Source organism: Rhea pennata, chromosome 14 (assembly GCF_028389875.1).
Source record: "Rhea pennata isolate bPtePen1 chromosome 14, bPtePen1.pri, whole genome shotgun sequence".
Classification (NCBI taxonomy): domain Eukaryota; kingdom Metazoa; phylum Chordata; class Aves; order Rheiformes; family Rheidae; genus Rhea; species Rhea pennata.
Genome location: NC_084676.1, coordinates 13,733,057 through 13,759,306, shown reverse-complemented (window position 1 = coordinate 13,759,306; position 26,250 = coordinate 13,733,057).

Genomic DNA, 26,250 nt, shown 5'->3' with positions numbered 1-26,250 from the left:
TTAGAAATATGAATTTCCAGTTCAAAAAAAACAGGCAAAAATCTCCCTTCCTGTAAAGACTGTGATCTACTACTGATTCAATTCTATATGATCAGGTTTTGCATTCTTATAGAAGAAAAAAATTGGGGAAAAAAATAGGTACCGAGAGTTAGAAATATGATTGCCTAGGGAAAACACTATCAGCAGTATCTGTGATAGAGGAGCTACTTATTGTGCAGGGTGGCTTTCACAAAATAAATGAGCACTGGGAACTGTTCTTCCAGCTTTTGTAAAAGTACCTGAAGATAAGGATTATTTGAAGCCTAGAGAGACCTCAGACATGGAGCTCATCAGAAGTTCAATTTAAGGAACTGAACTTAAGGAAGTTCAATTCAATAAGAGACATTCCTGGAATGTCTCTTATGCAGACAAATGACTGTCATAATCTATACTAATCCTACCTCTCTGCCTCTTTGGCTTTTCCTTTTCTTAAAATGTATCCCATCATAACATTCTCTCAATGTAATAGCCGATGAACACTTATTAGAGTTAAAATGAGAATGAACGCTGCTCAGTGCAACATACATCTCTCTTATCATAGCCCTGAAATCTCCAATTCTATTGTAAGTATGTGCTTCAAAAAATAATCCTATTATTTTTAAGAATTGTTATTGTATTCCATTAGATTGAAGAACAATTTCTTCCATCACTTCTCCTTTTCTACCCTCTTTAATGAAATCTCACAGGTTGCATGCCCCGAATTTTTCGTGGTGGTCTTGTCTGTTTTCTGCTGTTCATTTAACCTTTAGAGCCTTAAGTCTTTGCATCTTACTTACATATGAGATGCTGAAAAACCCAAACATCAACAGAGCTGAAATTTTAAAAGGTTCGCATTAACTTAAAGTTTAAGAAACAACTTTTAAATTAACGAAGGCATTTTCCTTTTTTTTTCTGTCCTTAATAAGACAATTTGCCTTTATTGACCAGCCAGAATGATCAAAGACAACAATATGAAAGACAACAATAAAAGACTGTTTCAAGAATGGAGCTAAACTAGCTAGTTTCAGTTTGAGCTGAAGAATAAAGTGCTGTTAAAAGATACTTTGCAATCACTAGACTGCTTACAACAGGTCATAGGCGCTGGCCTGAGTGTTATTGGCTTGACTTGTTTCCATTTGATTGATCGTCACAGCCCTGGAGCCTCAGGGATGTGTTAAATGGACATATGTATTCCAGGTTGGTTGGTTATTGTTGTTAATTTAACAACAATTATTACATATAATTTGGCAAAACTAATTTGTGTACGACACATGTATTCTGGCTCTGTTGTGAGATACATTATTTGTGATAGCCTGCAGGCATCTGATTTGAATTTTTCTTTTTTATCGTGTATCACTTTTTTTAATATTGCTCACTTTGTAAGTTTTAAAACTCACACCACTAACAAATACAATTATATATTCTCCCCTCCCTATGTTCAGAGCTTTAGTGACTATTGATTCAGACTAAATTTAATCAAAAAAAAAAAAAAAAAAAAAAAAGATAAGATAATCCCTGGTCCAATGCGAAAATGTGCAAAATATAGGATAGAGGGTGGGAAATAACAGAAGATTTAATTAAACCTTTGCAAGATTCAGGAAGCAAGTCTCAACTTCTTCAAGTATTTTTTATAATGAATGGTGTTAGCTGCTGTTCAAACTAGAAGATAACATTTGGTCCTTTATATATCTATATATATATAGATGTATAAAGCAAGAACTGGGATTGCTGCATCATGTAGCTATTTCCTTATAGCCTTTCAGACAGCTGAGCAAGACAGCTTCAAGAATATTTCAGTCTAATGCAAACCGTGGTTCTTTAGCAGTCACTTCAGATTTTCTTTTCCAGAAAAAGCAGCAGCAGCCACCAGTAAGATTAGCTGAAAGGACCAGGGGCAGAGTAGAGGCAGATTCCTGCCTGGAATAAGTTTCTAATAAAAGACAGATTTTATTTGGCTCTTAACCGTTAATGAATGTCTCTTGCTTTTTCGTGTTGTAGCTCCTCACATCCTTACCCTCTTTTCAGCCTTTCATCCTAAAAATGCTACATATCTTTTCACTTCCAGACCTAGTTCTGCTACAAACATTCACTAGCAATTTTGAAGATCACGGTATCATTAAGAACCCAGTCCTTATACTTTGAAGTAACTGTGCTTTCCGTTCTTGTCTTACCCAGTCTTAAGATGCTGGACAAGCCCATCCAGCGGGGTATCGGGATCCCACACAATCAAACCTGCTCACTGCAGTGAAGCTGGCCAGAAGATATGGGGCTGTTCTGTGAAAATGTCATCCTCACTGAAACAAAATGGGAGGCCTTTCAAGATTTTTGGTAGAAAACTGTGTGTGAGAAAGAAGAAACCACACACACACATTTTGTCTTCGAGCAACGTGCTGGATGGGACACTTGCTTTAGATGTGAAAACTACAGGTTCAGCACCTCCCCTTCAAATCATACAAAAACAAAAAAATCAAACACAAGCTCCCCTCTTCCTGTTCCCCCTCTCCATCCCCATTAACTTAAATGGGGATAAATAGTTATTTATCCAAACAGTCCTGGGAGGAAAAGCTGAGAAAGTGAGCCAGATTTACCTCTCCGTTAGGAGACTCGCCTAGGAGAGATGTAGGCTTGAGCATCTGCTCTAAGTTAGGCTATTCTGAAGCGTCTTTCTCATTTTGACTGGAAATATCTTGTCAAATCTTAAAAAAAGAAATTGAACTCTTCCTGGGGAAAGTTTGATGTGGCACAAAGTGTTTCAGGAAAACATGAAGGAGAAATACTCCAAGAGGAAGGGAACACAATTTTTTCTTTTCATTAATGAAAAGTGTGAGAACTGAAATGTATCTGCTATTCTGCTCCAATGCAGAAATATCTTTGTCTCTGCTTTCCCGATACAGATCCATCACTCTGCAAAAACAATGCTGTAAATTACTCCATGCTGATTTAATAAAGTGACCTGGCTTATAGCCCGGCAAAGCAGATGGCATCGTGGATTATGGGCTAATGCCCAGAGGGAGGCCCAATAAAGAAAGATCTTCAGAAAAGAACTCAAAAGAAGAAAAAGGGCTGTGCCCAGTATCTGTAATCATGTTTCTTTCCTGGCAGAACTGATAGAGTCATGATAGAAAATGATTCTCTCTCTCAAACAGCAAAACAGGAAATGCCATTGCAAAACGCTTACCACACTAGGTGAGTTTATTGCCCCAGTACTAGAGTCTAGAGTTCCCAAGGCCATTTTGGAGAGTGAAAAGTGCCCCTGTGAAGGAGGCAGTGTGCTCACAACTATGTGCTAAACACAGTAGGGTGAGAGAATCACACTTCGGACGCTGCATCAGAGACGTTGACGTAAGCTGCACAAGGAAAGCCTTTACAAGCATTTTACCTTTAAGTATCTTCAGGTTTGCTGGTTCTTTTCCCATCTATACAATGAGATACAAGGTGTTGTCACTGTTTCATGGTTTAGCTCACTTGTATAAGTAGCCCAGAGTTAAAATCATGTGAACATAGCAAGGAGGAATCTCATTGTCTGCTGCACAAATGCACCTCTTCTTTTTAATATGGAAGTACGTACCTTTTGCACTAAATTAAAAGAGGAAATAAGGGGAGAAAGAGAGCCAGGTTCCTCCCTGACACCATAAGCAAGTCTTATTTTTGCCATCCTAGAAAAGCAACAAAGGCCTAGAGGGTCTGTAACTACTCAAAGTGGGTCAGGACTTTGGTTCTACATCTCACGCAAAAATCAGGAAACACAGGCACTGAGCTGCTGTGACCTCTTAAGTGATTACAATCATAATCCATTGTGTACTTGTTTGTAACAGATCCATTTCTGTAAGCAGTTGAGTTTAATTGGGCCACAGCTGGTGTTGGCTAAGTATGTGGAAAGCAGGGGGTTGGGGGGAAAGGGTTTATTATCAACAGCTCTCTTTAAAGTGAGGTTTCACTGTTTGATGATATCTGCCGTATTTCTTTTATCTCATGAACATTTATACGTGGCTGCTGGTTTTAAAAACAGAGGTATAGCATGGGACTCATTAGGCCTTCATGGCAGTCCAGGAAAAAGCACCACTTCCCACCACACAGAGTGGTTCTTACAGGTCAACTTGATGACCCTTTGGTACAGATCGTAGTTCGACCCCTTTATATAAAGCCCTCCATGACATTGAACCACAGCTGTATAGATGCCCACTGGTCCTTTCATAGTGAATATCTCTCTTTCAGGCTGTTCTTATATAGCTAGAAAAACAGAACACCCAACTTTTTGGTGGTGGCTGAAGGGATGGAGTCTGTAGATTTTGCAATTAGCATCAGAACCATCTGCACCAACTTCAGTATCTCCTGGCTTCAGATCTGGAGAGAGATGATGCCACACAGACACGTTCTGTGGCCACACAGATCCCCATAACACATAACACCCTCTACAAACTCCACCTGTGAGCTCAAGGAAAAAAATACACCGAGAAGAGCCTAAAGTTTTCAAAGCAGTTTATTCAAGGCCTGCGAGATACTGCTGAAGACCTCAAAGATCTCTCCACTGTTTGAATTTAACATTCTTTGCCTGCTGCAGTTTGGCACAGGACATTAATTGAGAGAGGCATTGAGAACACTGAGCAAGAGAGTTTTTCCATTATATATAGCAAGAAAGAAGCCATGATGTAATTTTTAACTGCATCTCCAAGCTCCTTCTCTTCTCCTCTTTGCAATGTAATTATTTTCTCCTATCAACAGAAGTTGACCTTTATGCTTGGTTCTTGCCTTCCCTCCAGCTCGAATGCCTGTCGCTTTCAAGGTTCACAATTGCAACTTCTGACACCCATGAGGAGTCAGGGCATGCATGTGAATGGGCATGAAACAGCTATAAGGACATGTTCCCAGTTCTCCATTCATCTCCTCTGGCGAGAAAATTCTCAGCTGAACTCAAAGAAATGATGCAGTACTTTAGCAAACAAGCGGCTTTATGTCTGCTGTCTCACGGGGTGTGCATGAGGACACTAGGAGCAGGGAGAACTGCTAAGTAAGCAGAAAGAAAAGCCAGCATAGAGCATGGCCCCATCCCATAATGCACGGTGATGAATTCCTGTCTTCATGATACTGCTCCGCGGGTTTGGTAGGATGTCATTTCAGATCTGTGATGTACTTCAGCCATGCTTAGCCTGCAGATCAATCAGTCTGTGCATCCTCATCACCTTGTTGAACAGTGAGCCTAGACTATGGTTTATGGGCCGCAGTGAAGCTCACAGCTATGGCTCCCCCCTGCAGCAATTCACTTTACAGTGACTTCCTTGTCTTTTATGACTGGTCTGCTGAGAAAGACTGCAGAGAGCATTTTCAGACTTTCTTTCAGTGGTGGCAAATCCTTTGCAGTGTTGTTTTTTGGCTGCCAGTCTGATGGGCAATGCTTTCAGTGACAGTGGCAGCAAAGGTGGCACAACTCTGTATCTCAGAAACAGCCCAACGATGGATGTCAGCAAGCCAAAGGTATGGGGAAATAACTGCTGCTAAAGGTAGGCAATTGCCACAGCTCTGTCTGATGATTCATTTGTCAGATACGAAAGATTAATCTGCCAAGATACAGCAAAGCTTTTGCGCTGCTGATTTCTTACTCACACATAGATTCCAGCAGGACTGCTCATGTAAAAGCCTGACAGCCCTCTGTCTGTGTCTTAACACAGAATATTAGGTTGAAACCCAGCCATTTCTTCTTACTCCCTAGTAAAGCTGAATGATGAATATAAAACCTGTCAATGCACAAGGTCTGAATTACTAGTTCTCCTTTCCCTCTGCTGACAGTCCTCCTATGAGCTTTCTGTGGAAATTCTGACTAAATTAGATTAATTACTCTCCTCCTGCAAAGACATTCCATTTCAAAACCGCTAGCGACTGATCCTCCAATTGCTTCAGCTTGCCTTTTCCTCCCTGCCTTGTTCACTGAATTTGGTTAATGCTTCACTGAGCAACCACAGACCTACTTCTCCTCGGAGGTCAGCTCTTTACATCCCAACCAAGTGTCCTCTGAGTGCCTAGGAGCTAGTGGGAAAAACTCTCATTGACTGAAGGTTATAGCTTCTTTGTCCTGTACCTCCTCCACAGTGGTGTGTCATTTCATTCTATAAATGGAAGAAGTACAATGAATCCCAGATTTGGTCTCATGAGATGAAGAGCAAGACAGATAACTTCTCTTCAGCCAGGCCTGCAACCACACTTCTTTGCTTTCTTTCAAATGCACTCATTTTAATCTCTCAATTTCTCTGGCTTCTACAGCTCAAAAGCACTTCAGAAAAAGCACTGAAAATGGAAAGGGGATAAACCAAGGACACTTGTAACAGCTTTCATCTGAAGAATGTTTGTAAGGACCAGGACTGATTCAGGACACTCAGCATCATCTAAACATCAGCAACATGTGGCTATCTGACATCTTTATATACCCTTTGAATTCTCACATGACACATTCGATGAGGTACAGAAAGTTGTATAGCCATTTCAATACAGAGAAGCTGGAAATTTGAGGACTTTGTCCTTGCTTTAATTTCCTGACTGAGCAACAGAAGCAGAAAGAGCCCTCAGAGCCTGCTTCCCTGCTTCCCTGCTTCCCTGCTTCCCTGCTCCAACCACGAGGAACTTGGTGCTGATGAATCACCCAGCTTAGGAAGATATGATGAGCTATAAAAAAAGATATATAATGTTGGCAAAGTAATAATGAGTCCTGGGATAGTGTCAGGAAGTGTTTGAAGGGGTACAAAGGCAGAAAGAGGAAAACGCCCAAATCTGAGCCAAGAGAGGCAGAGAAGTTGCTTGCCAAACCGAGGACCCCGGCAAGCTCCCCAGACACCTGGCAGCAAACTGGGGCTGGGCTTGGTGAACTGCGAGCCCAGGAATCAGCCATGCGAGCATCTCAGAATGAACTATCAGCCTCTAGTCAGCTCTGCTGTACATGAAAGAACAAGGAAAATAATCTAAAGTATTCATGGTTTCAGCTAGTGTCTGATGCAGCTACCATTTAAAATAAAAACAATCGTGCTTCCAGTAAAAGTTTGTTATAGTACTAAACTGCTGTGGAAAATGGAGACAATTTTGAATTCACAACAGGCATAAATGCTCTGGTTTCCAGCACTCAGAATGTCACTGCACGCGTTTCATCTGCTGTTAAGACTGTGTGGTACATCACTGCCTATAAACTGAGGAAATAAACATAGTTCAAGGGCTTACACTGAAAGCAGTTCAATTATTAAAACATGGTAATGCTTTTATGCCACAAACAACCATTGATAATGTCTAAAACAGGCATCGTACTGATCGTCTATTGTACTGACGTACAATCGTCTATATTCAAGACTTCTAAAATAAATCTTATCTGAAACACGTAATAGTAGTGGTTTGTAAAACAACATAGCTGTGTTTGTGTATGTATGTGTGTGTGTATCCGTGAGTGTGTGTATCCTCATTTCCTTAAGTGTCACTGATCTACGTAAGGATACAATTTATTTGCTAACACTAATGAATATTTATAAGCAAAATTGCAAAGAATATTTCACAAAGGAAGAGTTGCTCATATGCTTATTAATTAAGAAAAGGAATAACATTGCCCTCTGAATGTTTTTTGACATGCTGAGGTAGGGGAAAGTCAATGCAGTGGGTTTCGTTCTGCCCTTGCATACAAAGCCAGTGGGTGGAAAAAGTGAGTCCTGCTGGGCCAAACAATTACTTAAATGATGTCATATCATATCCAATGTAAGTGAGTCAGATAATAGGCCAAATTCAGATCTCACTGAAGGCAGTAGGAGCAAGGGGAAAGCAGTGAGACTCGTATTAGTATTGCATTCAGTGGGTGTAACTAGGGAGGCAGAAGAAAAGAACTGACTCCCACTGTCTCTTTCACCTTAATTTATACCTTCCTGATACTTTATTTTTAGCATGCTTCAGGAGGTCATTTCATAATAGACCTAAAAAAAAAAAAAAAAAAAAAAAAAAAATTCTCAGCTATCCTGTAATTAAATTACACATTGGCTGCAGATGCTGGTCTCTCTTGTACCTCTGAAAAGAAGTGGCTTTAATGAAAATTAATGAATTTACATGGCTTAAAATTTGCAAGAGATGAAAATTAATCTTGATATTTTGAAGAAAATTCAAATGGTTATACACTCAACATGAAGCCACAGTGTAAGCCTAAGTAGGAATTTTGTTGTTTCTAGGTTCCTTTTAGCTTAGGTCAGGCTCCGCATTGCATTCAGCACTCAAACACGAATCAGGAGGTGATGTAGCAGAGGGAACAGCAGGCCAGGGGCTGGAGAAAAGTGAACTCTTCTTTAAATAACAGTGCTGTGTTTAGCCAGTTTAACCTAATCAAGAAACTCTCTGGGTAAATTATTTATAATAATTTATAATAATAGAAATAGAATAATAGAAATGAAAGCAGTATTAGGAGATCTCTAGATCTTTCTTTATGGATTTGAAAATATCAGTAAAGACATTCCTCTATGTTGTTTCTATAGTTCCAGTGCACACTAGAGTCCTCAGAGCCCTCTTGAATACTTTGGATGGTTCAATAGCAATGGGTAACACACCACACCATTTTAATTAAGCATGATGTGCACTGACCTTGAAATTGGATCAGAATGTCTATTTACAGACCATGTTGTAGCTAAACACAATCATTGATTTTCATTAGTAAGACTGGAAATACCAGTGAGCATCCCCATGTAATTTCAGTTAGTCACTGGAGATAGTGGGGCCCTTCAGGGAGCAAAAAATGTATTAATCCTAAATGGCAAAGGATTTTTTAATGTTTGTACTTAACTTTCCCTAGCATGGAAGGGGAAAAACCTTGGGCTCTTAGTGTTTTCCTCTAGAAAAAAACTAATAACAGTACTATATTTTGCACCTTTTGTCAGGAACCATCTCGAACCATTTCACTAGTGCTGAGATTCTTGGTGGCCCTGTGAGGCTCACAAAAGTCTTACCTTCAGTTTACAATTTGGAAAATTGAGGCACCAAGTAGTGAAGTAACTTGTCAAGATCAAATGCAGGGATTATCATGCTGAAGAATACTGAAGTGAGAAATCCTGGCTTTTAGTTCTTCTCTTTAACGTGATGTCAGACCTCAGATTTAATAGCTGAATATTCCTCTCTGCCACTGTAAATGCAATTTAAGGCCACTGATACCTATGAGAGTCATCAATTTAAATCTTGGGCAAACGAGATCAGAGCCAACCTTTAATCCCTTGGTTCTTTTATATATTACAGAGCAGATTTCTGCAGTTTGCTATCTTTTCTTAGTCTTATCTGGGATGTTATAACACCTGGCAAATACTATTCCCTTTTCAAATGGACATTAGTTATATGACTGAGTGATTTTATCTTTATTCATGTTACATGCTCTGCTACACTACTTTCAGGAAGAACAGAAGGTGGAAAATGGTTATTCTCCCTTATTTTGATTACATTTAACAATAAAAACTCTTACGAATAGAAAGACATAAGGAACTTATTTTTCTCCTAGTTAAGCCCTTCTTGCAGTAGTTGTACTGTCAGTGCCACTGCTCTTGACGTCTAGCAGGGTGAGGAATAAGGAAACCCAATGTGTACATAAAAAGGTTATTTATTCCAAAATGTGTTCCTGGACTCTTCTCCATATGCTTCTCAGTTTTTCTCTTGGTCTTCACCTTTGTTATAAGTGCACCTCAATAGCATTATAGCTTTATAACATGCATGCAAACACTTCAGTCAGGAAATTCAGTAATCTAATGAAAAGATTGTTGTAAATCAGACAGGCTTATGGACGGATCTGCATGGGTCAAGATGTTACAGACTGTAATAAAAAGGTAGAACTGCCCTGGTATCTTATTACCATGTGTGAAGTGTGAACAGTATTGTGCAAAAAACTTGTATATGAACAGACCTGGTTCTGGCATTTGCAACAAATTTTTCATGTGCGGCCAATTTCTTTAAGAAGAAAAATATCTTTTACTTGTTCATACCGACTAAGCTTTTCTATTGGAAACACTTAAAAATAAAGACAATTCACAGGGTGCTGAATAGGCTATACTTCTCCCAAAATGAGGTTTCCCCACATGTGAACTTGAGAGGACCAGCTGATTTTTAGTGGACCTGCATGCTCAGTATGCATCTATGTATAAAGAGAAAGAGCACTCAAGTCTAAAGTGGATAAATGTATCCTTTCCCCTCTTGAGGAATTACGTGGAGGAAGTCATTCGTGGTGGACTAAGGGGCCAAAGTAGAATCAATGTAGTTGACTCACTAGGGTGTGATCCTGACATAGGCTTTTGAAAAGTCTGTCCGCAATTGTTAGATTCAGATCTGCATATATTAAAAACAGGATGATGAGTCTAAGACCGCAGAAGCAAGGAATGAAATATTTCTTGAAATGGGCTCCATCAGCTGAGTAGAGGCTTGAACTCAGATATCTTCTAGGGGACGATCTGTAACTGGAACAGCACGTACTGCAGACGCAGGCATCCTGAGAAGATGAGCATTGGAAGAGAGAATCAATCCTTCTGTTCTATACTCAGTCCAAAGCAATTACCACAAAATCACTAAGAACATCAACAGAGTAGAAATTCAGCCATTCAGGTTTTCCTATGTACCATTGCCCTACAGCAGTTAAGATCAGTCTGAGGTCCGGTCTCCTTTGCTAGCCTCAGAGGTTAGAGATGTTGATTTGACAGCATGTTATTCTGCTGCTTACTGATCTGTAATTTCTTTTATATTCAGTATTTCTCACAATCTCTCTGACATTGTTCAAGAGGTGAAGGTCTTAATGATTCATCATCGCCCAGAGAGAGAGCTAGACAGAAACAACAAAATTGCTCTTATCTCTCCCTGGCTTGGTTCACTTTCTCCATACAGCTTCCATTTCCATTCAGTGTTTAAATAGCCAAAATCTGTATTGTTTATGAAACATTAGTACAAGAACTGGGCAATTTTAATGAAGAGTGGTTAACCAGGCAGATAAGTAGGTTCTAGGGGAAAGAAATTTTTCCTGAATACAAGTCAAGCTAAGCAAATAGTTTTATATGAAATAAAAATTTCACTTGGACATCTTCTGATCAAAATTATAAATTTTGTTTCAAAATGTCAGTTTTCGTATTTGGAAATTTAGCGATTTGTTTGCCAAGAAAAAGGAGTAATGAAATGTTTAATAACCTGAATATGCAGAAAAAAGATATTCTTCATGAATCAATCAATTCAAATTGTTTTGTCAAACAAAATATTTTGGGAAGATCTTTGTTTTTCAGAGTAACCTTCAGATTTTTATTTCTCTTCAAGAAATCAAGACTGTTCTCCTAAGAACTGAACTAAAAAATATATCCACTTCATTTAGCTCTAATTACTACTTTATCTTGGACTTCAGCTGTGAATTACTGGAGAACATATATCAGTTTTTAAGTAGAAGATGGTAAACTCTGCTGGCCTTGTCTCTAAGGTTACTGTTACATTTTAGCACATGATTCTACTAAGTTTAGAAAAGATGTTTCATTTAACAGACAAAACATCTGATAGTCTAGAGGAAGTAAGGCATGAGTAATCCAAAAAGTCACAAAGGTGAGAGAGCATCACAGAAAAAAAAAGTTCTTGTGCTTTCAGCATTCAAATGGAAAGAATAAAGGGAGAGAGAGACTTTCCATGCCAAACACTTCTGAAAGTCACAAAATGTATCTGCAATGCAGCATACTTCAAGTTAATCTGCTATGGAATAGAGCCTAACTTGCAGATTGTCCCATGCTGAACAGATAAGAGGTTAAGATGTCAGTGCCTTGTTGGCTAAGACTGATCTTGTAAAAGTGAAGAGAACTTCTAGGAAGAAAGGGAAATTATTCCTGTGCTCCAGACTGTTTTTTCTGTCCCACACTACCCAGTATGAAGTGTTGTTAGATGTCTTTGGATCTGACCTGGGCTATTAAAAGCTAGGCAGCTGACTGAACTCCCACTAGGGTTGCTGCAAATCAGGGACTGTGCAAACTCTTCTACAATAATATCATTTAAGTAACAAAGACCGTTTTCAATATATTGATTAAATAAACTTAGAAGCACAATATGTGAGGCTGACTAATATTTCTACCACGTGGAGAAACTGAGACACTGATTTATCTGCTCATTTGAGGAGCCTTCATTATTTAAATACCTCGTCTTTGCCTGAGCCTTGTGAGCGTCCAGAAACAACCTTGCCTAAATCCTTCTCATGCTCCCAGTCTGGTTGCACTACAGAGGGACAGCACTTTGTACAAAATGCAGTTACATGTATTTGTAAAACACAGCGAGAGGCTCTTTACTTCTGCTGTCTCTCCACTCTCCACAGCTATTTTTCAAAGCAAAGCAGTGAGCTGTGCTGTGGTGCTTCAAGGAGCAGGTGCAGGCAGATACACTCAGGACCGGTTTTAAGGCTCAATACTATGCCAGCAGACATACTGTTACACCTACGTTTTAAACATTTAACATTTTTTGTTAGCTCGCTCCCCAGTAGCTGAACCTGGGCCATGCAAGAGCAGCACTTTTTTTCTCTTTTCAGAGCGTGAAATTACCAGTGCTCTGGTCTTCTGCATCCCACACAATTATCTTTCCTGGCCTTTCCTGCTCTTGCCTAACAGTTCATCTTTGTAATTAAGCCCTGCTCTGGCTCCTAATTCCAGAAAGTAGAAGCCCTGAAGAAAAAAAAAACTGTTAGTTAAATGCAATTGATCCTAGATCCATGCTTAAGTGCATACAATAGCTCTGTCTATTAAACTGTCACAGTTACTGAGTAATTAATGACATCTTTGTAACAAAGACTATGAAACAACCTGTGAATTTCTGCATTTCTATCCTGTTTCATATTACTGCATGCATTACTGTCTTAAGGCATATCATCATCCTAGAAGATAAGCTGTTCGTATTATACAACTCATATATGATCATATTGTCTTAGTTAGCCAGAAGTAATAGTATATAAAGAACTACACTGTACATTCTTTAGGCAAGAGATACATTAACATTTTATATAGTTTTTCATCTCTCACCTTCCCACTGTAGTTCATTTGCTTCTCTCAGTTGTGTATTCTTGGGACAGGGAACCATACCTCTTCTCTATATTATTGTTGGCCTAGGGAGGATGTTCCCAGTTAGGGATTGTTGTTGCTGTTGTGGTGCACTTTTGGGCTGAGGTCCTGGTTTCCTAGGGTCCTCAGCAGCTAGTTGAGGCTACAGGCTGTAGCTTGCTTACACTGCAGGGAGGAGCGTCAGAGAAATGCAGGGAAAGCAGAACTCACCTCCCAGTCATTTGCTCTTTGACCGTATCTGATGAGCCCTTTTTATGTTAATAATACTAAGGATCTGAATAAAGAAAACTAATTAATATAGAGGTGAAACCTTGCTGTTAATGAGAGCATTCATTTACAGCTGAGAATCCTAGGCTTTACTACTGAATGGCTAATACATATACAGCTTCATTTCACCTATAAAAGTTTCCCTCAGTGCATCTGTTCAGCATCTGTGTGAGAGATGCTAGATTTGAGGATCATCAATGAGGAGGAAACAAAAAGAAAAGTTAAAAGGCCAAGCCAATGACACTTTAAAACCAAGTGCAGTCTGATTCCATGAAGTTCAAGCCAGTTTTCACTTTTCTCCTTGAAGAAGTGATGCTTTTGCTCTGCCTCCCCATGGCATGTTTCCAGCAGCTGCGTGTTTCCAGTTCCTCAGATGGTGCTGCAGTTGTGTCAGGACCAGGACAATTGCATAATCCATAAGATTGAATGTAGACTGTCTCACAGCAACAGCTGCCCAGCAATAATACGGTCTCTCTTAAAAGCCAGGAGAATAATCCAACCTTTATTGCCAATGGCGATACAGAAAAGCATGGTTCAGCCCCGCAAGCCTGGGTCACCAAGCCAGGAGGAAAAAACTTCAAGCAGTTCTCGAAAAATAAAAATTCCCTGTGAATATAGATGCAGAGACTACAGTTCTAGCCATCCATTCACACGGTTTCATTTATAAAAAACTTCAACGCTGAGTAGAGATTGACCTATGTGAACTGTATTAAAAATTTCTAAAGTTCAGCAGAAGACAAGAATCCAGACTGCAAAGCAATGCTCTTCATGCAGACTCTTCGGTGTGCTTTGGTGACTTGTGTGCCCCACAACCTTATGACTTCCAAGATTCAATTTCCTCCAACATATATTTGTATGAAAGAGTGATATGTTTAAAAACAATGGCTACCTTGAAACCAGTGCTGTCTCTGTGTGCCTCAGTTTTAGGAAAACATGAGATTATACGGGCACAGTTCACTCCAGTGGATATGTGAAGTATAGAGGCCTGATTTCAAAAACACAGAATACTTAGCTTCTCCCTCTGCAGCTTCAGCCAGTCATGTTAGAAGTAAAATTAGGGGTCACTGCTAGAGCCTTGGAATTCTTTAGAAAATAAGTAGGTTATTTAACTGCTGAAAATATAAAGTTGTGGCACCTGGTTTTGTAAATAGCCCCCAAACTGCATGTACAAGCTGTATTTAGAGTTCAGGCACACTCAAGTTTCAGTGGCCCAGTGAAGGCGTGGGGCTCAGCCGTGGAAATTGTTTTTATGTGCAGGCTTTTAATGCACAGATACAGTGAAACAATTTGACCTACATTTACCCATTTTTTTTTTTTCTCTCTAAATTAAGTCAAACTAGCTCACATTTGCCACAGGCTTAGAACATGCAAACAGATAATTCTGGGGTCAGCTGACGGGCGATAATTCATTAAACAGCTTTACTTTGACCCCTGTACTATGGCCAGTCCAGCTGAGACATAACCCTCAATGTTGCATCTGTTTGGGCAAACTAATTAATGTATTTCCTTGAAATACAGAGGGTGTTACTCAGCTGGTTTGTAGACAAACAGCTTTTGGCCTGTCCTCCTTGGATGATGCCAGGGATTCTTCTCCGGTTGGGGTGCATTTGCCCAGTGAAATCTATAGTCATTGGAGACCACAAGCCTTTTATTTTGCTGGGACATTTTAGGCAAGCCACTTGTGCTTAAACCAATTATACAAGCATTTTGTGCTGTGCTTTGCTCCCTTGCCACTGGCAAGAATGAAATTCACTGTACAGCAACCACACGCTCGTGTACATCATCCCTGCCTGCAACGGACACTTGAACTGGGAATCCTGAGCCCTCAGGGCAGCAGCCTTCCCAAGGCTATTTATCCATCTATGACGAGTCCAATACTGGCCTGAAGCTGCTCACAGAACAGCTCAAAAGTTTGAGTTATCTACCTTTTTGAGCACATTAGCCATGATCTTCCTGATTCCCTGATTAGCACCAGACATTTGTACCAGGAGAAATGTTAAGAGGAATATTCAGCACAACCAGATGGGATAGAACAAAAGGGAAAAAAATAGTGGCAGAGAAAGGTGAAATGACTTGCCCAAGATCAAACAGCTAGTCAGTAAGAGAGCTCAGACTGGAGCTTTTCTGCTAATTCACAGCACAAGTGCTCTCTCTTAATTTTCTCATGTACCTATGTTCATTTCATGAGGCAGACTTTAATCTTTAGCAAAATAAGCATGCAGGTGGTTAATTAAAAAACTGATGCTTCTGGCCTAACATTTTAGCATTTCTGTATTCCAAAATCTTCTTGTTGTAAGGTTAATTTTAAAAAAATAAGTAAAAACACTGAAAAACCTACAATTTGAATGAGATCAAAGATAATTTTGAAAGACTGTTTACTCAGCTTTTTGAATGTTTCTTAAGATCCTTAGAAAGAATAGTCTTTTATATGTGCATATTAAAGCCAGATAAGATGCTCCTTGAATCCAGTACACAAGCAGAAATTTAATAATAGACTGAAGGGAAACCTGCTTTCCAGTTCTTCCTTACTATTATGGAAGAGGTTAAATCAGTTATATTCAAGATTTGAAATTAATTCATTGTAACTATGTGATCACCATAATTAGGAATGCCATCTTCAGTGCTGTTATTTGAAGACTACTAGCATTCAAACAGGAACTTTTTAAATTAAATGTACCATAAAAAGATATGGCCTTAGTGGAACTCAGAAAGACACATTGCCATATACATTACATCCTTAAACATACCTGCAGCTGGCACTTCTCTTTGCCATCTTCTTTCCAATTTTGTCTTGTCAGATTTACGAATGCTAGTAATTAATGTGTTTGAAATCAGCTTTGCAGTCTGGACTTCTCTGTCACACTTTATAGCGGGCATGACCAGGCGACCTGTACCTACTATTTCCCCTATACCACTGTCACAAGCGCCCACCTGAGTCCCCTGCACTCATGCACCCACTGTTCTGCCTCAGTTTCTTTCCTCCCTCAGTATGTGGCTTTCCAGAGCTCTGCTCCCTCCAAACTCGGCTTTGTGCAGTTTGCTTTGCACAAACCTCAGCATTCCCAGGGCCTGTTTTGGGGTCACTTATGTGTAGTGCCATACATGAATATTGGCATTGGTCCTTGTTGACAGCATGTGTCTGCCATCTATTGGCATGTCTGGATGGATGGATGCAGCCAGACCAAGCTCCTCCAGTCTCATCCTGGTTTGCTTTGGTGTAAATCACCTCTAGTGATGAAGCTGTGCATCACTGTTAGGGAAGTCACATCCCCAGTCTGTGGCATTCCCAGATCACTGGATCCTTACTGTGTTCAGGAGGTTCATCCACTCCCACTAATTATTGGCAAAGGAACTTGAGAAAACATATTCTAATACCCACTTTTCTATTGCTAAAATGTATATTGAAATGATAAACCGCACTTTACATATTTAAAATACATTAATATATATCTATAATAAATACATACTTGACATGCATTATGTATACATGTATATATATGTGTGTATGCATATGTATAAAGGTTTACTTTCCTAACTTAGCTCAGGCACGCTCACTACCAGTCTCTTAATATGCCCTACTGGGAGGGATTTTAAGCTTATCCAAGTCAGAACACATTTGCTTGTGCATAGCACTAGGTTAATGAGCATGCATGACATCTCAGCCAAAACTCTTTTGCATCTAACAACTTGGAGCATGAACAAAAGACCCCAAGTCTCTCTGTACCTACCTGGTAAACTTGCTCTATGTTGAGGTCGACATCTTGTTTTGTGATCTCTTCTTGGTTTAATTTTGCCCAGAAAGCTTTTAGCAGTAGTACTATGTTGACGATTGGTTCTGTTATACGAGAATTTGTCATTAAAGAGGGTCTATTTTCAGCATTTTCATTTGACATTAATGTAATGCCAGTTTTAGTTAGCTGAAATACCACCAGTCCATGTTTCACTGCTGCAGAGTGTCTCAGTGGTTAGCTATTAGAGTCGCAGTGTATGCTGTGATTGACTGGAGTAATCCATCAGGGAAAAAAAATCGTGGAGCCTAACGCAAACAACAGGCTAAGTGCTTATATTACTTGGGAGTAAGGAATCACCTGTCAGTGAATTTAAAGTCTCAATACCCAATGCAGATGACACTTCCACCCCCATATCTTCAACTGCTATCTAATCTGAAGATAGAATGTGGTTTTCGTGGTTAAATTTGCAGCTTGGTTAAATTTGCATTATTTATACATGCACACAGAGCAATAAGCAACATATTGCAAAATTAAAGTGTTACTGTGACCATCTCTTGAGATGGACTTGCCTGTCCTCCCTCTGCTGGGATCTACTTTCCTACCCACCATATTCTGGAGCTGCATCTCCCTTCCTCCTCTCCAGCACTTCTCCACAGTACATGCTCTCGCAGATGCTTCTTCCCTAGAGCCTCCATGCACTGCAAATATCACCAAATATCCTTTTTCTTCCCCCCTAGTGCTGCTCCTTAAGCTACTCTCATAGTTTATATTCATCATCAGACCTGGTTTTAATGTGCATTTGCATTGCATATCTTTTCTGGACCTGTTTTCACCGGCTCCCAATATGGGGATTAGCATTGTCACCCACTGTAGCCAGTCCCCAGAGCAAAGCTTAGCTAGCAGCAGTGAAGCCCAGAAGATTGCCAGCAGCACGGGCTCAGAGTGTGGTATAGCTAACAGATGGTTCCTTTCCAGCCTGGAGTCAGAAGATATCATGAGGATGCATTACGCCTGTATCTGAAAACCTGCTGACTTCTGCAAGGCAAAGACTAGGAGGGCCAACACTACACTCCTTTTCCAGTTCTCGCCCACTTCAGACAATGTGGAGTTTTTGTGATGAGAGGGGAATAAGGAGAAATAGGAATTTCCTTAGATTCAGAGCGCTCCTGTAAACTTTTATCTTCTTCTGTCTGGTTTTACAGTAAATCTACCTTCTGCAGCATGTATCTTCTGAATATTGGTTGCAGTCAATATTCAAGAATTTTTTGTCCTGGTTCTTGTGTTGAAATTTAGTATGACCTTGGGAATCATTTTAGGCCAGATCCAGTAAGAAAATTTAAGTGTTTCCATGATAAATGTTAGGCACCATGGAGTTAATAGGCACATGGGATCCTTACATAGTGCATAGGTAGAGAGAATGTGTGGGTCAAAAACAACAGCCGTCATCCACCTAGAGCTGTCAACAGGGAAATGGGGGAAAGGGATGAATCTGAGATCATTTTCTTCTTTTCACAGAGCTGGCAGGGCTAATCAGCTAAAAGGTAGTTACCAGAGGAGGACGTGTTTATAGTAATCCTGTTCTATACAATAGCCCAGTGGCTAGAGCTGAAACTGAGGGAGTGCATGGGGTACATTCAATCTCTCCTCTGCCCCTGGGAATTTCTCCTCCCTGCAGATTTAGGATTGCTTGCCTCAGGAAAGTGCCCCAGCCACCAGGCAGAGCACTCCTGGGATCTTTCTTTGCTGCAGCGATTCTTAAACCCTTCACACTTCTGCCATGCAGCTGCCCCAAGACAAGTGGAAGACAGACTTTCCCCCACCGCTGCCTGCTCTCACACACCCTGCTCCGGGGTAACCCACTGCCTGGACAGTGCCAGGTTGGATTAACTCCCTTTGGGCAGAGGGGGAGCTGAGCCTCGGTCCTTTCTGTGGGCAGCATTCAAAGCAACTCAAAGATGGGACTCTATCCTCCTTCCAGCAACCGTGTCTCAAAGCAGATGACAAGAAGGCGGATGATGCTGAGCATCCTCAGCGTGCCCAGGGGATCTGCTCCTACTGGCAGCCAAGACAGAGAAGCACCGGGTTGCTCAAACTTGGTCAGATGTGTCAGATACTCAGTGCTGTCAAATCAGGGCATCTCGAGGCTGGTGCAAAGGCACTATTGTGAGCATCTAGGAAACTTTACAGTAATAAATAAGTAAAATATGGCACTTATGATATTCTTGTGCCTTAGGGTAAAAAATAGTTGAGAAGGTGATAGGTGCCTAAGAACTGTACAGTTCAAATGCCTGTCCTCTGTTTTTCTGTGCTTATTTGTCTCATCTGCTTAGATGAAAAGCTCTTTAGAGCCTTGTCTCTTCCCTGTGCTTACATAATGTTTACTGGTCTTCAGGCAGTGGTTTCCTTTAGAGAGTCTGCAAAAGGAGAAAGTCTTCTGTCCATAGTCTTAAATTTTCTCTGTAAACATCTACACTTCTAGAAATTTTGAAAGCTACCAACCCAATTTCTGGATCAATAGGCACTTCCAAAACAAAAAGATTATATTTTTTACTAGACGTTTTGGAAATACCCATATTTTAAATGATTTTACTTGCCTTGGCCCAGTGTTAGGCTGAATTAAACTATTCTATCCAGGTAGAATTTTCTGTGGAAAAACAACTTTGAAGACACTTTTGCATACTGTATTGCTAGTTCATCACACAGTGGAGAAATCAGTACATTCATCAAGAGCTGCATTTCAGAAGTGCGAGATGACTAGTAGGCCCTCCATTTTTGAGTCTTCTCATTCGAAATAGTAGATCCATTCAGACTAAGATGTCCTTATATGTCACATAGAAAAATCAGATCTAAAAATGAGAAGCTCGCAGGAAGGAGTTTAAAAGGAATTTAGAACAAATATATCCACAAGTAGGACAGGTAGATTCACTAAAAAAATAATCTTATTTCCTCAGCTAGGAATAAGTTTGACCACAAAAGGTAAAGTTCAAAGAAATTGCATTTAATTATGTCTTAAACCAAAATAATCCACTTTATCTTGAAGAAGCTGACCAGTTTACAGTTTACACATCATCTTCAGTATTCCTCCCATGCTCAGGTGAATCTAATGAATGCGTCATTTGTTTGAACAGCACAGCATGGATTTTGCTCATAGCTTCTCCACATACTTTCTGGGTAAAATGGAACAAATCAGCACTTGTTGACATTCTATTATTAAGAGAGATATAAAATAAGGATGAATGGAAAAGGAAAAAGGAGAGAAGGTATGAAGATTAGCACTGGTAACCAGTGATTTATTTCAGAAAGGCAATAAGGGCACATGTCCAAGTGGAAACTAAAAAGTATTAAAGTATTTTCTAGGTGAAACAGTTTCTAGATGTAATCTGTGTAAATGTAATCATCATTTATGAAAACCAAGCAAAAGAACAGGTCAGAGAACTTGACACTTTCACAGTCCCTGCCCTACTGATTCACTTAAAGTCTTTATTCTCAGCAGATTTCTAAGAAAATCACTCTCTCTACTGTGAGTATGTGCTAACTGTCCAAACACAAACAGCACCAAATGCTTAGCAGCAATTGTTGTGGAGCCTTCAGATGTATAAATCAAGGTCCAGTCCAGCCTCATTAAGCAAAATTGTATCCCAAAAGAATGAATTGAAATGAGCCAAGCGGCAGGGAGAAAAGCAATTTTCCAGCACTTAGAACTGTCTGACTTTGCTTTTTATAGTTGCATTTGAAAAGATTTTAGTCTCAGTGATATTTTGTTTACTTCCTTCCTGCATAAATCATCCAGGCATTTCATTGTCTGTTTGGATGCATTCTTCAGCAAGTTGTCAGACAAGTGTGGGTGCAAAATGATGGCCCAGGAGAGAGGTTATGCTTGGAAATGTCAAAGTCAGACACACAAGGAGATGGTGTTACTTGGCATTTCATTCATTAGAATTGCTATTCATGGAGATCTCTAAATCTCCAGCGTTAAACAAACATCTATTTAAGAGGTAGCAGTGGTCGATCTTAAACAGCTGACTTTTTTTCAAATGAGGTATTCATTATCACTATGGTGATTCCAATGATTCGTGTGATGTCCATGTAGCTCAGGAACATGCTGTGCTATCTTTAAAGCAGGGTTCAACTTCAGAAAAGATACTGTACAAAACCGCAATTTGGGAAGGAGATAGGTCATTCCCTCTCTGCCTTCTCTTTTTCTCCATTTAGGAAAACAACTTTCCACTGATTTCTTTAATGATTGCCCTCCAACTTCTTGTTTAACAGGCTCAGTGGGACCTAAAACATAGCTGATGTGCTACCTTAGCCAGTGATGAAAAGGACAAGGGTGAAAAATCAGAATTGTCACTCTGTTTTTATATACAGTTACATCATTTGTATTAATTTCATCCAGTATTCACTCAGGATTTAGGACCCAAGTGGGCAAAGGTGACTTTAACTCCCATTTATTCTTCCTTGGTCCTAGGCTAGCTTTGGGCCAGTCTGATCATCTTCAAGTAGCTATTTTTAGGGTCTGTTCTAGGCTCATGTCTTAAAGCAGATTTTATAATATGACAAACATTTTTAAGATCAATCAATATGAAGCTATGTATATCTTTGGCTAAAAAGAGCATATAAATCTAATAGTCCAATAAATGGCTTTCAGAAAATAATTTTCCTACCATCAGTAGATGGATATTTGAAGCAGAACTGGTAGGATTATAAGAATTGTTGATGAAATATGGATTTTTCTGCTTTGAAACTGCTTATTCTCCTGTGACTTGTGACAGAACCAGTGTGGTTAGACAGCAGACAAGAAAAGACAATGTTAGTCCATTAATGACAAATTACACAAGAACACAGGGAAGAATTTTTAATAAACTGTCAATAAGCTGTTATTGATTACATACAGGCACAACAATGAAGAATTAACTACAGTTATTCTGCAGCCAGCAGGCATATTTGCAAGCAGTTTTATCTTCTATGCTTTGTTTTGCATCTCATTCCCACAGACAGTAATTAATTCAATGTTGTTTCAGGAAAGCAGATATAATCAACATTATTGTACTTTTTCTCTCTGTACTGTAAAAGGTGTTAATGAAAGCACTGTGGAGGCACAGCTGGGCGTCTTAAAAAGCTGCTTTAAGTAGATATTCACAAAAATGGAAGTCATAGCTGTGTAGAAACTCCCAGACAGATCATTCCTGATGCCTCTCAAAACATAGACTAGGGTGAGCGCCACTTGCCACTTGAAAAACTAAATAAAGGGATATATTTTTACCACTCTGCACACACTGACTTCTCAAAGGCTGGAATTTCATTCATTTGTGTCACACAAAGAAAGCATGGTGGAGGTTAAATAAAAATGCTTCATAACATGCATAGCTTACTGTTCAATTCTGATCAGCATTCATTTTTGCCACCGAACTGAACATATTAAATGCCTGTTGTTAGTGCACCTGGCACATCACTACCTGATATTACAAAGATGTTCTGGTTTCAATTTGCAGCACTTGCAAAAGAGCTTTTCTGCCCACCTTCAGGCAGCAGTGTTAATGTGCTAGGCTCTTACTAGGAAGTTGTCACCTTGTCACCATCTTTGAGGATGGCAGCTTCTAGAGCATTTTGCTGAGGAGATGACCCCTTGCAGGTCTTACAGAAATCTTCTTCCACCTCAATAAAATCAGTATGTGCGAGAGAAAATCACTAAAATGTGGTCTCCCTGGCCAAGTTGCGTGGGCTTGTGCCTTGCATACCAGAAGTATGTTCCTGGGTCATACTTTTGGACTAACAAGGTGTTGAGACATGTTATTAACTTTAGGTGTTGAGACGAGGGTTGAGACAAGGAGAATGAACTGAAGGAAGTGGCTAGGTTCTTCTTCCTAAATAGAATAGCCTACTCTCGCTGATGGATACTGGGCTACTGGTCTCATTTCCTGTAGTTCCATATACTAATGCTTATATTTGGAAATGAGACATTCAGAATGAAACAGATACCAAAAATTTTAAATCACCATGAAGTGACTGGCTGCTCTGTCTCAATTCTTCAGCTAAGTAATGGCACCAGAAGGAAATTGTTTCACTTAATGATTTGTTTATTCTTTGATCATTCATGTACATCTGGCCAGTATTGTGACAGCTTTCAATTCTATATTGCAGTTTCCATCTTATTCCTGATAGATTTATTCATCTTTGCCAGTGTAAAAGAATACATTTGCAAAGCTGCTCTTTTTTTCAAGTTTGTCAGGTGTCAGTCCAGTACTAACAGTCTGATTCAAAAACGAGTAGAGTCAATTGACATTAGACCCTAATTAATACTGCTTAGCAGAGAAGCTAAAAATTTCAGTTGCTACTCTCAGCTTATCTGTTCCAGCCTAGAAACACCATTAGAAGCAACACTCTGAAAAATGGTTCTGCTTCCAAACTACTTCCTTGCTCTAAGCTATTCCAGGATGAGTTTTTGCAGATTAATCAGAATCAAAACTCACCACCTTAAGAGCAATGTAGTGCCTATACCTGAAGCTCAGAGCTCAGAGAGTGAAGTCAGGCACCATAACCAGTTTTTAGGTAAGCAGCTGCCTTCTCCTCACCTGTAAGAACTCAACAGGAGACATTCTTTCTGAGCTGATGCAGCATCAGCGGTGAGGCTGGCTGGTGAACTAGCCTGCACATCAAATCAACCAGCTGATGTCCTGGCAGTGGAGCCAGTTGTGATTAGCCCTCTGTGCAGCCTTTTGAGGATCTCTGCAGGAGCTCTTTGGCACCATTGTACCTCAAAAAAAGAGTCCAGCTTTCCTGCAGAAACATGGCAAGGCACAGGAATTGCTGTACCCTTCTACTGCTGTGCTAGTGAGATGCCACCAATCAACCAATCAGTAAGATCTTGCTCCTTCTCAAAGGTCCCCCTGGGTTCAGAGCCCTACTACCAATTACCCTTCCACTTGGAGTACTATCTGGTTGGGATATTTCATTTCTTATTTTCTTATTAGCATATATGTTCTCTGTAGTGGTTAATCTAGAAACAATTCTAACAGTCTCAAACAACAGAAGGTTTCTAGGGTTACACGTGAAAAATACGGACAGTTATTTTGACTGTCAGGAAAAAATAATAACATTTTAGATCATATCTTGATATTAAGATTCATCAAGATCTATGTCAAAGATCTCTTCCCTCAACACTATTATCCTGATTTTTGATGCATCACCAACCCTATTCTCACAATTTTTTCAGAGTTGTTCTCTGTCCTTCTGTCATTCATTTGGCTTCATCTTATCAAGCAAGTCTTGCTGGTTTTTTTTTCTTCCCAAGGATTTGTGTAGATTTTTACAGACTTTCTGAATGATAGGGGTTCTTACCTCCTAAAGTGTGGATCTCTCTGTTAATTCGTGTTGGCATTGCTATATATATATATGCATATTCACTACAGGTTACAAGCTCTTACATTGGAGAGTTATATACCTTATGTCCAGTAAGCCCAGCTGGGGTAAAATTACATGAAGCATAGCATTTGTACTTTATTTGCTGAGATAAAAATGGGAGAACTGTGGGATTTTCAATCCCAGAGGAGATCATAACCTGAGGCTTCATACCTGTGAGCCCAGAGAATGGATAAGAGGTGCACTCAGCCCTGCATTGTCACAGTTCTCTTTAAGAAATGAAGAAAACACCAAAACCCCAATAAACCCATCAGAAATACAAGCTCTCACTGCATATCAGGAATTGAATTTCTCCTGTAACACAAAATTCCAAATTTGAGAACTTTCTCAAAACAGCTAAAGCCATTATTTCAGCCTTGCCTACCTTGTACTATCCTATTGGTACCATAATGAAGAGAGAGCTTTGATTTTCCTTTGAGAACTGCTGGAGCTTGATATTAAGTCACTGAGTTTGTCTTATAAGACACTCACATCTTTATAGTCACTGTACCATACAGTTATGGGCTCTACATGACAACTCCTTTATACTGATTGGCTTCCAGAAAGCAGAGGGATTCCACTACTTGCTTTAAATGAAAAACTTCATTATAGATGAGGACTGTGTGGACTGACACACAAGCAAGCAGTTCTGACTCCATCCTTTTATACTATCAATTTCATTAGAGCATTTTAAGATTAACTGAAATGGATCATCATTTTCTACTTCTCATGGACTTCTGTCATGTTTGTTCCCATGACAAAAAGTTTATTAAAAAAAAAAAAAAAAAAAAAAAAGGTGTGGCAGATGTAGCTTGTCTGAGTTTGATAGCTCTTGAACATAAATGTATTGAAGAATCTACAGACAGGATTATTCTCAAGAATTGCCTCAGAAAACTGTCCTTCTCGTTCTGTAATGAATTCACATCCAGTAATCCTCAGATTCTTGTGGATTTACACTCTGTAAGGGATGCTGTTTCAGGATAAATCCCAAGCCGTTTGCCTGGCAAGGCAAACTGAAGGACTATGACATGCAGATGAGTTCTTGTCACACTCCAGAGAGGAAGTGTCAGGCAACCAGTGGTAAGTCAGCTATGTCTAATCTTAGGATAGATTACTGGCAGAAGCTGAGCCAACAGTCTATTCTGAAGAGTCAGTGGGGGAGGGTTTGGGATGGCCCTAAGATCAGCTGTAAATACTAATATAGCAATAGCCCAGAATATGTCAACCCATAAAGAAAGGTAATGCTTTAATGCCACATGCTTTTCAGTAATTTAATACCTGGCTTACGGAAAGAGATCTGCTTTTCAGGTCCTTCATGTTCACCAGCCAGTCCATTCGTGCTTTCTCACCTTCTCCTTGACCATACTTCATCTCTGACTATATAATTCTTATGAGCGAATATGTCCAATATCAAAATGGAAAGTACGTTCTGAGAAGTACATTCCTTAACTCCATGGTGCAATGACACCTGTCCACTGCACAGAGTCTCAAGTCTGTCATTTCAGTTTCTGGGCAAAATATAATGGAGTATGTGGAGCCATATAACTCAGGAGTCCTAACCTCTCAGAATTTGCTGTTGCTGTTGCTCTTGGAAATATGGGCCATTCAGATGAGTGTAAAAGCTGGCTGAACTCCAAGGTGCAAAATAAAGAGTTATTCAAAAAAACAGCTAAATCCAGGAGGATGGAAATAGATTCTTACTCCGAGCTTTTATTCCAAGGTACATGCTGCTAAGCACAATGCACTCTTTAGAAAGGCAGGAACCTGTGGCAAGCCACTTAGTGAACCATCCA